Source organism: Ambystoma mexicanum, chromosome 1q, assembly GCF_040938575.1.
Source record: "Ambystoma mexicanum isolate Mex_15411 chromosome 1q, UKY_AmexF1_1, whole genome shotgun sequence".
Classification (NCBI taxonomy): domain Eukaryota; kingdom Metazoa; phylum Chordata; class Amphibia; order Caudata; family Ambystomatidae; genus Ambystoma; species Ambystoma mexicanum.
The window spans coordinates 302,354,756-302,367,156 of NC_090922.1; the positions used below are offsets into that span (position 1 = coordinate 302,354,756).

General features: G+C 44.9%; 1 long non-coding RNA gene across 1 annotated transcript in view; it reads left to right on the top strand.

Annotated features, from left to right (window-relative positions):
- LOC138527613 (uncharacterized) overlaps positions 1-10,882 on the top strand; it is a 28,305-nt gene extending 17,423 nt beyond the window's left edge. The window contains exon 2 of the long non-coding RNA XR_011283958.1: positions 9,723-10,882. This is a non-coding gene — a long non-coding RNA (uncharacterized lncRNA). The remainder of the gene's footprint in view (positions 1-9,722) is intronic.
- The last annotated feature ends 1,519 nt before the right edge of the window (positions 10,883-12,401 follow it).

Below are 12,401 nucleotides of genomic sequence, written 5' to 3' on the forward strand. Positions count from 1 at the left end.
GCCTGCAAAGAGAAACAAGCATTGGCAATGCCAACAGTTTGGACTTTTGTGTGCGCATGTGAAAGGTGCTTGCCAGGCACTGCCGTAGCGGTATCAACTGCCATTGATGGTAGCAGCTACAAAATTGTGCAATTAGCTGGGAATGTAATAGCAGGGCCTGACACATGCCTGATACACACAAGCCAAAACTGTTGGCTTTGCCTATGTTTGTTTTTAACAGGCCTTCAGTGATGGACAAGTATGGTGCCTATAAATCAGTGGCTGTAAGCAGACCTGGTTAAGAGCTATTTTGTATTGCACCAGGAGCCGTTTACAGCTCCAATTAAGTCATTAACTCTCAGAAGATTACTTTGAAAAAACACTGGCAAGCCCTTCAAGTGCAAACTTTGATGTTAAGGATTGAGTAAAGCGAGCCCAAAGAACCCCCATGGGGAGGCATTTTGGGTGGAGAGTGGCATGAACTGGTTGGGAACGGCCTTACGGATTAGCAGGGCCAAGGGCAGTCAATGGGTGGGTTAATACCCAATAATACAAGCTTTGTGTCCCTCCTCGTATGCCATTTCTCCCCGTCGTAATGCAATAGTTTCACTTTATAGATGGCATTGCCACCTAATAACCCAAAACAACGCAACTACGTGCCCAACTCGTATTGGCAATGAGCGGGCAATCGCAGGACACAGCATGTTACCAAATAATAAAGTGGGAAGTGCTCCTTTCTCAAAGTGCCACTGCAGAGAAGTTTGCCAGAAAAAAGTGGAACATCATTTGTACATATATCCGAAATCCACCAAACATACAACCTATTCTTCCCATGGCAAAACAGATGTCTCTAACAGATGTGCTTCTACGTTTTAGTCGGTCGATTTTCTTTTTTTAAATTGCGGGTTCTTCTAAAAAAAAAGAAACCTCTCCAACCCACACCACCAACCACTCCGTGGCTGCACCCTCTAACCCGACACAAACATATACCACAAAAACATTCGACCACAAGCACATCGAGGAAAAGTGCACGAACAAAGTGCACAGGTCTAAAACATACTCGACAATAACACCTGTTCTGACAAACGTGCTGTAGTCAGACCCTTGCTTATCCCCTAACCTCGATATGCATATCACGCCCACACAGAAATGAGCCACCTGCTGCTGCCATGGCAACACCCGCCATGGTTGCTGCTAATGCTCTCTCTCTAACAACCTTTGTACATCAAGATCACAGAAACCAGTGACCTAGGCGCCCGTTGGCCAAGCTGGATGAGAGACTTTGCCTTGCTCGCATGACTCGAAGATGTGGAGCGAGAACACAGCCTCCTGCTACACTGCATTGGCCCAGATATCCCTGACATTGGATTATAATTTTATAATTATGAAACGGATACCTATGACAAGCTACATGTCAATCTTGGCATGCGTCAATCCAGAAAAAAACGTATGCTATCATGCAGAAAATTAAATACAATCCAACCATTTTTGATAAAACATTCAAGCAGAAAAACCCGGAATACTCTACTCCGTGCTAGGCTCAATTTGCTCCCTACGAATGAAATCCGCATATAAGAGGCCTTTCTTCAACTAATATCTGCCGCTTTTGTACTGACACCCCACAAATCGAAACAGTACAGCATCTTCTTCTATTGTTTCCAGGAACAGACAACTATAGATCGCCGTACCTGCTTCACCATTTAAAGCAAGCTTACTTGCTCAACGAAGCACTCTGGTGGGATCGCCTAATAGGAGGCTTGAGACCCTCTTGGACAATAGCAGCCACCAAAATTTTAGATCAAATCTTTCCTCACACAGATTCGCAGTCTGGGCAGAACGGACCCATCTAAGCACAAGCACAAGGGGTGAAATGCGAGGTTGGGCGTTGGATGGGCCACTCACCAGTTGGGCTGAGTGTGTCTTTGAACTTGCTTTGATCTTGCTCATGCTTCCCTTAGCTACAGCTTCTCCTGACTTTGGATCTCTTCTCTGCTTCAACCATTCTGTAACAATTTTTTTTTTTTTGAAATTGTAAATTGATGTATTTTTTTTCTCAACCTCTTGTAAAAATCACTTTGGTGATTATATACTCGTAATAAAAAAATAAAAAAAAACGTATGCTATCAAAGGATCACATTTCATTCCACGGTTCAGAAGAAAGGAGAAACAATGTATAGCTTTGTCGTGGGATTTAAGAGGCAAGTGGAGTAGTTTGATATCTGTTCTTTTTTTTTAAACCAAGGGGTAAATTGTGTTCTACCGGGTCCCAGGAGAAGGCGTGTGGAGGTTGTGAGGAGGATGGGGAAAGGGAGAATAGACAGGAAGGATGGGGCAGAAAATGGCAGGAGACCTAGCACAGCAGATGTTCGACAGGAAATGAAAATAAAGAAATACAACCAAAAGACCCATTCAAAAAAGGCTGATGTGATGGCGTGAAGCCTGCAAACCTCGTGCTTACTCTGACAGACCGAAGGCGCTGGCATTTTTTATTAAGCTGGTGAAAACAAGGGCAACTGCACCTGCTTCTTAAAGGGAAGCATCCTGACCAGTTATTCCCTCCATCTTCCCTAACAAATGTAGTAGTCTTTGAAGCCACGTATTGGGGTACCCATTTAAAGAGAATTGTGGTTGAAAACATTACATCCAGAAAAAAAAGCCAATTTAAAAAGCCTGAAAGGCCAGGGGTAACTAGAGCTACAGCAATAACAAGGTGAAATTGACGCCAAGACAAAGCTGGATGAATTGTCTCCAGATGTAGGTTAGGGTGATCGAGTCAAGAAGAAAAACGTGATCTGGAAAATGACTATGACGACTCAGTGCAGAACTGCCAGTGCTTTGGCATGACCTAGAACCCTCACATGGATGGTGTCTACATGTTGCTCCTCAGCTCGAGGGTGAAGAGAAGGGAGGTTGAGATATAAATGGACTGGGGAAAATCTATGTTATCAAGAAAAGCCATTTGAGGCTTCTCTCTACTGACCCACAGCTCCCATCGAGTGTGAGGGTCTTTGGAATTTCCTGACTACTATAGACTACCTTTGGGAAAAGACAGTACTCTGATATGGTTTGGCCTGGATGGGGGCCTTCGATCAACAAATGATAGAAGCTAAGTGAATTATTCTTGGAAGGAAAGGCCCATAGTGCCTAGAAGTCGATAAGCACTGAACAAACACAGAGAGCTTGCCCATGTATAAATGAGACTGGAAATCCGTGGATTTGCTATGAAAAGCTTGGCTTGAAAACTCAGAGATAAGCTTGGATTTCTAAGGTGTTCCAGCAAAAGCTCAGAAAAGCCACTTTCTCTGAAATGGTAGGTTATCGAATAGTCCTAGAAAATGCACGTTTTTTTGACAACCCAAACGTCGTTGAAACGGCTGAAAAAGCAAGAAACATATTGCAAAAAAAAAAAAATGTGCACTTAAAACACCTCTACAAATTCAAGCACTTCCTGGAAGTTCTAAAGAAGACATACTCGTTCTGCTATTTAAAAAGGTGGAGAAATCTGAACCGAATTAATGTTGTCCCATTGTCCTGCTTCATAGTTCTGCATAAATGTTTGTTGAGATAGTTGATAAAAGCCTCACTGAATTGCAGGCAAAACTAAATCTTCTGTCTGACACACAGTATGGATGTAGGGAGGGCCCGGGAACCCTACCACCGGAGCTCACATGCCACGTTTTCACTTCTGAATATGTATTGGGCAATAATTGTTCTGTCCATCTAACCTTTAAGGATCTGTCCTCTGCATTGACTGCATATATCCGTGAAAACTATTGGCCCTAAGCCTATTGATTTAGTTGAACGCAGGTGATTCTGCAAGAGTGAGTGTGGGCCTCAGAAGAGCTAATGCCACGTTGGGGCCAAGGGGAGTGTGCCAGGGTTGTGTTCAAGTGCCATTGATCTTTACATTGTGTATTCATTAATTGTCAAAAGAACTAGGAGGTTAGTCCACATGTCCTTTTGTGACAGAAGACTCTTGATACAAATTGATTCTGATTATGGCATTGTAATGGTAAGACCACCTGCAACTCTTCAGAAACGTGGCAATGCATACACTAAATATTTGTCTCACCATGGTCTCCATGAAGGCTAACATTATGCATCTGGGTAAGGGTAGCCTAGGTATCTCGGAGCAGGCACTGGAATAGCTGACCTCCTTCCTCACTGACCGCCCCTGCCAGGTTATCCTGGGCACTTTTTCCTCTTCTACCTCTATCTCCACCTGTGGTGTTCCCCAGGGCTCCAACCTCTCTCCCTGGCTCTTTAACATCTATTTGCCCTGCTTGCACACCTATTTTCCACTTTCTCCCCTTACTTCCATTGTTATGCAGATGACACACAACTCTTCTTCAAACTTCCCTCTGACCCTCTCCTTACATCTTCCATCATTCCTGACTACCTATCTGCCATCCATTCCTGGGGGGCATTCAGTGATCTCTGCCTGAGCGCCAGAAAGACTGAGATCCTTCCCACTGGGACTCCTGTTCCCTCTTGCTTCCCTTCACTCTGGCCACCCTCTCTGGGCTCTCCCCCTTCTCCTTCATCTGAAGCCAGACACCTTGGAGTCATCTTAAACTCCTCTCTTTCCTTACTCCCTTATATCCAGGACCTTACCAAGAAGGCCCACTTTCAACTCCACCGCCTCAAAGGAATCCTTCTTTTCACCACTTTACCCCAAAAGCTCAAAGTCTCTAGAGCTCTGGTAGTCTCTAGGCTGGACTACTCAACAGCCTCTTCCTTAATCTACACTGTTCCACTCTACGTCCCTGCAGCTTATCCAGAATAGGGCTGCAAGACTTATCCTTGGCCGCTATGCTCAGGGACCGCATCTCTCAAGCCTAAAATTTCTCCACTGCCTCCCGGTGGCTGCAAGGATCAAATTCAAATCCCTCTGCATCTTCCATAAGGATATCTGCGGTCGGGGACCACGCTATCTACAACTGACTCTCACCAAATACTCTCCCTCCAGATCTTTATGCTCCTCCAGCACCAACTCTCTGCATGTCAAGTGCTTTCTAAACAGCGAGCTGGTGACTGATCTCTTTCCTCAGCTGGCTCCCTCCTCTGGAACAGCCTGCCCCTTTGTCTTTCGATGGATCTCCTCAAATTCCGGAAGCTCCTCAAGACTTTCCTTTTCACCTCCTCCTTCTCCCTCTCCCTCCCTTGCTAAACCCCACAGACAGTGAGATTGGTGACCATGGCCCTTATGCATCCTTCTGGGTCCTGGCCAGCCCCTCTCCCAATCACCTCAGCTTCTGCCCACTCCCAGCACTTTCCTTTGGGTGCCCACTGGCCTGTGCTGTCTCACAGGCCTGCACTTATTGTATTGGCAGATGACCACTTTTACCTAGTGATCTCTTCCAGGCACTTCCCAGTTGATTGCAACTTACTCCCTAGCACTTCCCTCTGTGGATCTCCTAGCACTCACCCCCTCCCTCGTCCCTTCTCTCTCTCTGCACTTGCACTTTCTGACTGCTCACAAGGCCTAGTAGGATCGCCTCTTTCTTTCTCTTCATTGCTATTATGTTTGCCTTTCCTTCCCATGTTCCCTCCCTGTTGCCCAGTGGGCGCTTTGAAACACAATTTACTTGATGTATAAGCACCTTAACAAATGCACAATAAATAAATGAGGATGTGTCTTGTTGAAGGGGCACACCTATATAGCATACATCTAGAAATGGAATTGGACAAGGCAATGGTGCCATCATTATGTTTGTGAGACGCATAAGGTGGAAACTCGCAAATGTTGGCTGGCAGTGATATGCAGCTGACCCATCTTTCGATATTCCCCCTCTCTGTGAGCCTCCACGAGTGTCCAAACCCCTAAAGCAAAAACCACCGTCTATATGCAGTTTTGCCACAGTGTGCTTCGGCACCACGCGGGTGCGTGGGCCATCACATATGCCCACTTTGTTGATTGCATGGCGCAGGACTTGAGTTTCTGATAGCGCTGCCCATGGGCAGACCAGGGCCATTCTGATCATTCCCACTTAATCCGCAAAGTGGTGCTGTCCATCGAAAAGTGGACGTGTGACGTTGGCGTGGAATTTCAATTAATAAGCATTAGTGTCCATTGCATTTTCCTGGGTAGTCAGTGCTACCCAGTTTACGGCATTGACCTCTGGTTGTGAACATTAACCGTTGGTGCTCCGCTAATGGGCTGAGCTTTGAATACATTTTTAAGCACTCCTTGACTATTTAATAATGGCCACTGGGTCAAGCTACCAAAGTACCATAACCCCACCCGGAGCCGGACGTTGCCTAAGTCAGAATTACTCTGCTGCTAGTCTCCAACACAGTCGTGAAAGGGTTCATCAGAATACCACTCCCTACTTTTATGAATTGTTTGAAAAGATGTAAGAAAAAGTGAGAAATATAGTAATTAACTTTTTAGTCAATTCATTGAAATTATGCTAAAGTTAAACACTTTCTTGAGTGTGCAGAAACAGCCATATTAGCAACTCCCACACTCTGCCACTTCTATTTCATTAGGCAATTCATTTGAGCTTTATTCGTGCTTCACTGTGACCATGGATCACCATGCACCCTGCGGAGGTGAGGTATACTCTAACAGCACCCCACTGCAGCTATTAAGATGTGCTCTTAGCTCTTCATACAGTCGGCCGTGGTTCCTGAAAGTGCAGTGCTGCTGTCAGCTTTGCCTCACTGACATACAGATGGATCCACATATGCGTTATATACTTATCCGCAAATTCAAGCTCACGATTATATGATCTCACAGTGTCACAGAGAAAGGATCGAGTTGAGCTCGTTCAATGGATGGGCAGACATGGGATTTAGTCACCCTTGGCATTTGTCAGGATAGCATCCATATGGGGGCCAATGCTTCTCTCATGTGCATTGTACAGTGGAAATGATGTCGGGACAAAGTGCAGTAGCCTCTAGCTGGCCCCTGACATTGAGGCATCAAAGTACCGCAGCTATGCTGTGAGGCCGAGCAATTAGACTAATGTGCTTCAAATGATTGATTTATTGTTTCTTCTGAGGAGGAGTTGATTCGAATACCTAGGTTCTATAGGATCTAGGGAAACGTCTAAAAATGTAATATAAATCAACCAGATATAAAAACGACATGGGCCATTACCCCCAACAGAGTAGGACAACAGAGGAGCAGCCATAGCTCATGGTACCCTCATTGCCCTAATGCGGGCCACCTGCTGCCAGGCCCAATCCTTTTTCTTCTCTGATGGAAGAAGCACATGTCATGTTCCCCTTTGCTGTTCACTTGTTCCCTTGCAGGAACTGGAGTTTGTCTGGTGGGATCAGGTCTGCTAGTGTGGCAAGCAGGTTGCTGGCTTCCAGAGTCTAACAAGGCAATGACGACTTGTCCACCTCAGCCAGCACGGCCCCAATGCTCCTCTCCACCAGCATCTTCCGCTAGCATCGCAGAGCGGGCAGTGCTCCCCGGCCCCTAGGATCTGCCATTCCTCATCCCCTCTCCTATCCCTCGTGACCTCATCACAGGGGCTTAGCTGGTTATAGCAAATTGTTGTTCCACGCTCCGTTATGCTTGTGGACTCCAGGTTACTATTCAAATGAACACCTACAATTGACTAACGCTTGGGACATATGTTTGCATCAACAGGCATACTGGAGATAACACATGCTGGTTTACATTGATGAGGGAGGTGGTGGTCAAATGCTACTCTAGGGTCATAGTATAAACGGTTTTCATTCACACCCTTGTGTACACACACCACAGAGCAGCTGCATGAAACCAGCACAGTATCGTAAGCCATAGTTTGCTAGCCAGGCTTGCCACACCTTGTGGCCCAGCCTCAAGCAGCTAAGCAGGCACCAATGGAAAGAAGGAATGACTATGAACCTTGACTGCTTTTCCTCATCTGCTGGTAGCAGGCAGAGCCCGTAGTGGGCAATACCCATTATAGATCTCCTCCGTGTGTGCAAAACTGAGATGGAAGCAGGAACCCATAGCATCATTCATCAGGCCCCACGTGGAAGCGCATTGACCATCGAAATAGTAGCCGCTGGGAACTTCCTTATGGATTCTACACATATACAATAACCTTTTTTTGTCTGAGGATTTGGAGGAGATGCAGGGAGGGACTAGCGCAATATGCTTAACTTTGGATATAAATGCATACACATTTTTGGTTTATAGTTAAACTTTCGAATATAAAAGGGTTGAATACAATAAGTTCGAATCAAAAGGATCGAAAAAAATAATTACCGACTGCACTTTTTTTGGGGAGGTCTCCCCCAAGCAGCCGTTTTTTGGTGTAAAACCACTAATTTTTCGTATACCAAACACAAAAAACAAAAAATACATTAAACAAAAAGCATTCGGTCATTTTTTTTCTCGACCCTTTTGTATTCGAAATAATGACTGGACACCCAGATTTTCTACATTGTGTTCATTACTCAAATTCACTTCCTAACTCCACAATTCCAACTCCCACAATGCTGCCTTAGGCATTGCCTGTCAGTGAATGTTCCTCCCCTGGCCACAGTTCTAATGCTGAGCATTGGGAGCTGCCCGCTGTGGATAGGAACTCATTGCGTTGGTCATCAACCAGGCTGCGGGCATGCCTCTTTAGTTCTTTCTAGACCTAGTGCAATGTCCTATAAACTGTGGGGTACCAGACACAGCATTTATGTTGCGCCTAGAAACACTTTTGTACAGGCGTGTTATAAACGACTAATCATATCATGAACTTCCAACCACAGTTAAGCCCAAATAGTGCAAAAAGTCATTGGGCCTCATTATGAGTCCAGCGGTAACCCTGCCGGCGCTTTCGGCAGGTTGCCGCCAAACTCAAAACATTTTACCAGCGCCTGACTTCCCGGTGCCAAAGGGATATTGCAAGTCCGGCGGCCTGGGAAGTCAGGCGCCATTAAAATGTTAGTCCCCATTCACGTGGAGTTCCATAGGACTGCATGGGAGTGGGGACTCAGAAGCGCCGGCACCGTTGCTAACGGTGCCAGCGTTTCCATGAAGAGTCTGCCTATAGTGGCCGATGCGCCTGTAAGGGTCAAACTCTGATGACCTTACCGGCACCATTGTTTCCGGACCGGAAAACTCGTAATGAGGCCCATTGTGTCTCATTGCGTGTTTGCCAGTACCTTGGCAGTAAATCTGATGAATTACCACCACAACCATTTACTGTTCCCGCTACATGGTCCACTGGCATTACCACAGGATTCACACTATTGGTATGGCAGTGTAAATCACCATTTGTGTAGTCCGTAGGACTCCATGGGGATTTTCGGTAGATTTACTATGAGCTGTAATTTTGCACAGTATATCAGGCAATTGTTGGCAGTAAGGTGGATGATTCAGCTCCAGCTTTTCTCTGGAGGTGCATCCTACACCTTACCACCAAAACTTGTAGTACATTGGTACGGTAATGTAATTGATGTCACTTTACCACCACCCTTTTCTGCGCGGCGGTGCTCTTAAAGCTCATTATGTGGTATGAAACATTCACTGTATCTGAAATGTATATCATACTTTGGACTAAATCATATCAATCTCTTAAATGCGCAGTAGTGGTTAACTCATAATTTGACCTGTGTGTCTTGTTTACCATCAGAAGCAGTTTTTAATGGGAAACCATTTTTTTGCTCTGTCGACTTACATTAATTGAAGAAGAAATCAAAAAGTGATTGCATCATGTTGTCCCTGCTGAGGAAAGTGCATTGTAGATTTGGGTGAATGTGTGTTTCATGATGTGCTGCTAACTTCAGTTCTCCTTTTGCAGCTGCAGTTGATGAACCCCCCTCAACGCAGATATTGACTAACACCGTGCCACAGTCTTCCCAGAGCTCCATCAAACATACCAGGGGGAGAGTATGGGCAACGAGGTTGCACGTTCAAACACCCATGTCGCCAATGCTACGGGCAGGGACCTCTGTGTGTTTTATAGCACAGATAAGGTGGTCATTGATGAAATTATTTATGAAGCGTTCTCAGAAGCAGGAGGAAAGATACCAGCATCTGCGGCAGAGGCTCACTCCAAAGGTGGGAACAACGTCAAGGTGACCTTGCGTCGAGATACACGGATTCGTTCCGTACACCTCCCACCAAATGATTTTGTCAAGATAGCCGGTGAGGGCAACCTCTACATCTCCATTTTTTTCGAACAGCCTGGGAATAAAGGCGAATTTGTCTGCCACAACTTCTTTATCCCCATAGACCGGTCTATCATTGTAACAGGCAATCGCAGCGTGAAGTGGCAAAAATACGGGGGAAGTCTATGGGAGGATGAATATGGCAATCACTACAAATGAATCTGTTGTTTCCCGGGACCAAGCACATGTACCTGATTCAGATCATGTATCCTGAAGCACAAAGAATGAGTTCGAATCAATTTTCATATGATAGAGGGTAACCTCAGGCTGAATACCCTACCCACAAAATAAAACCTAACAATAAAAGCAGAATATGAAAGGATAAAGTGTGTTTCCTTCTCCTTTGCCCTTTCACAACATTTGTGTAGAGCCTGGTTGATTAGGATTTTCGCGCAGTGTAACATACGATTTAAATATAAATCTTTATCAACCTGCATAGCAGCCTGTTTTGGATGCAACAGTCAATGCTGTGACATGACTATAGGTTTTTTTTTCCCGCAGATGCCCTGGGCACTTAAATGTCGTAGTTTCTTCTTTTTCGGATTAGTTGTTTGGGGGTTCTTTCATTTGCCATATTATTTTTCTCGCAGGGTTGGTTCACTGGTGTTGGGAGTGCACAGGGAAGCTTGCCATTTGTGCTGCCTTTGTCAGCAATATATCGAATCATGTTCAAACTTACCTATTTCAAGTTATTTTGTTTTCAATTTTTTCCCTATATCTTACACAATGATGTTTCTACGTATGTATGTTTTCTTAAATTTATGTTCTTAGTAAAATAACTTGACTTCTATTTAACGTGTGAGTTTAATTGAATTTCTATTCGACTTTCACAAAAATGTGTTTAAGAAACCAAATTGAGTGACAAGTCTACCAAATGGGCAGCCACCTCAGGCCCCTTGTTGTCTTTTGATTGTGTTAACACTTGGGGTGGCTGTCGTTATAACTAAGTTGAGTTGGTGGCCTATTTTTCCGTGTTGTGTAACATCAGAAGATTAGCTGCTGCAATCAGTTTTGCATGGAGTGGTCTTCGATTTTAATCCAACGTGCTGTTTCTAAACTTTTAGTAGCTGCTTGAGGAAGACACACATCTTATATTGTGTTAGTAACATAGAAGAATATTATCTAGATTCTGTTTTATCATTTTAAATCATTATATGACTGACATATTGTGTTTCTGAATATTGTCTATTTGTATCTGATCATGTATGCTGTATATATGTGTTTTTCCTATGGCTTTGGCATCTCGACTGCGATGTGAATATTTTTAGCCATTTACACTATTGTTTTAATTTGTACACGTATGATTTATCTTATTTGTATGCATGGTGTATGTGTCTAAAATGAGCTAATACAGTTCTGCAAGGGAACCCTAATTAGTCTCCAGGCTTCCCACAAGAAAAGAGTAGATGATGTGGGCAGACTTGCTTGAGGGGGACTAGCAGCTGTTGGGTGGGGCAAATCCCTTTGGTGTAAGGGAAAGAAATGAGGGCCTTGGAAGCCCATAGATCAAGAGTGACCGGCAAAGCATGGCTATGTAGATTGAGAGCTTTGAGCAGTCCTGGGACCAAGGGAAACAGAAAAGTGGGTGGGGCAAGGACCACCCTGCAGTGGACGTAGGCAAAACAAGCTCAAACCCAGTCTAGTGAGCCTTCCCATGCTTTCGAACCACTAAATCCTGGTGGGAGGCAAGAAATGGATCGTCGGCTTGCTCAGACTTTGTGTACACAATTAGACACGTTTATTAAAGATGGTTATTCCGAAGTAGTGGGAAATGCCACCATCCTTTGTATTTGATGGGAGGTCCCATAGGTATTATGAGGTTGGTGGAACCACACAACCAGATCTCTAACAAAATACAATCTACACGCATGAGCAGGCGTACAAGCTGGCAGAGGGCACGAAGAGCCGGGTGGAATTGTTATGGAAAGAGGTTTGGATTCAGATGGTGAGAGTAGGCAGCTGCACTAGAAACTTTGGGTATTTGGTATTAATCCAGAGAATGGGTATGAGATAGAGAAGAAGTATGCAGCGGCAGATCAAGATTGACAAGCACTTGATGTGTCTGTAGTACTCACCTGTTCCGGCCTCAGTAGTGGCAACACCACAGACATGAAAAACAAATCAGGGGCAGGCTGGGGGACCTATTAGACGAGCTATGCGAAAAGGCAAAGAGGATCCCCTTGACCAATCTCCCTTCTCCTGGCCGCCTGTGCTCAATATTGATACTAGAGCAAGGCATGGTCATATGGGCTAAGCAATCAAGGAGTTTGCAGAACGCTATTCCAGCCTGATGAGTGGGAGCTCTGGAC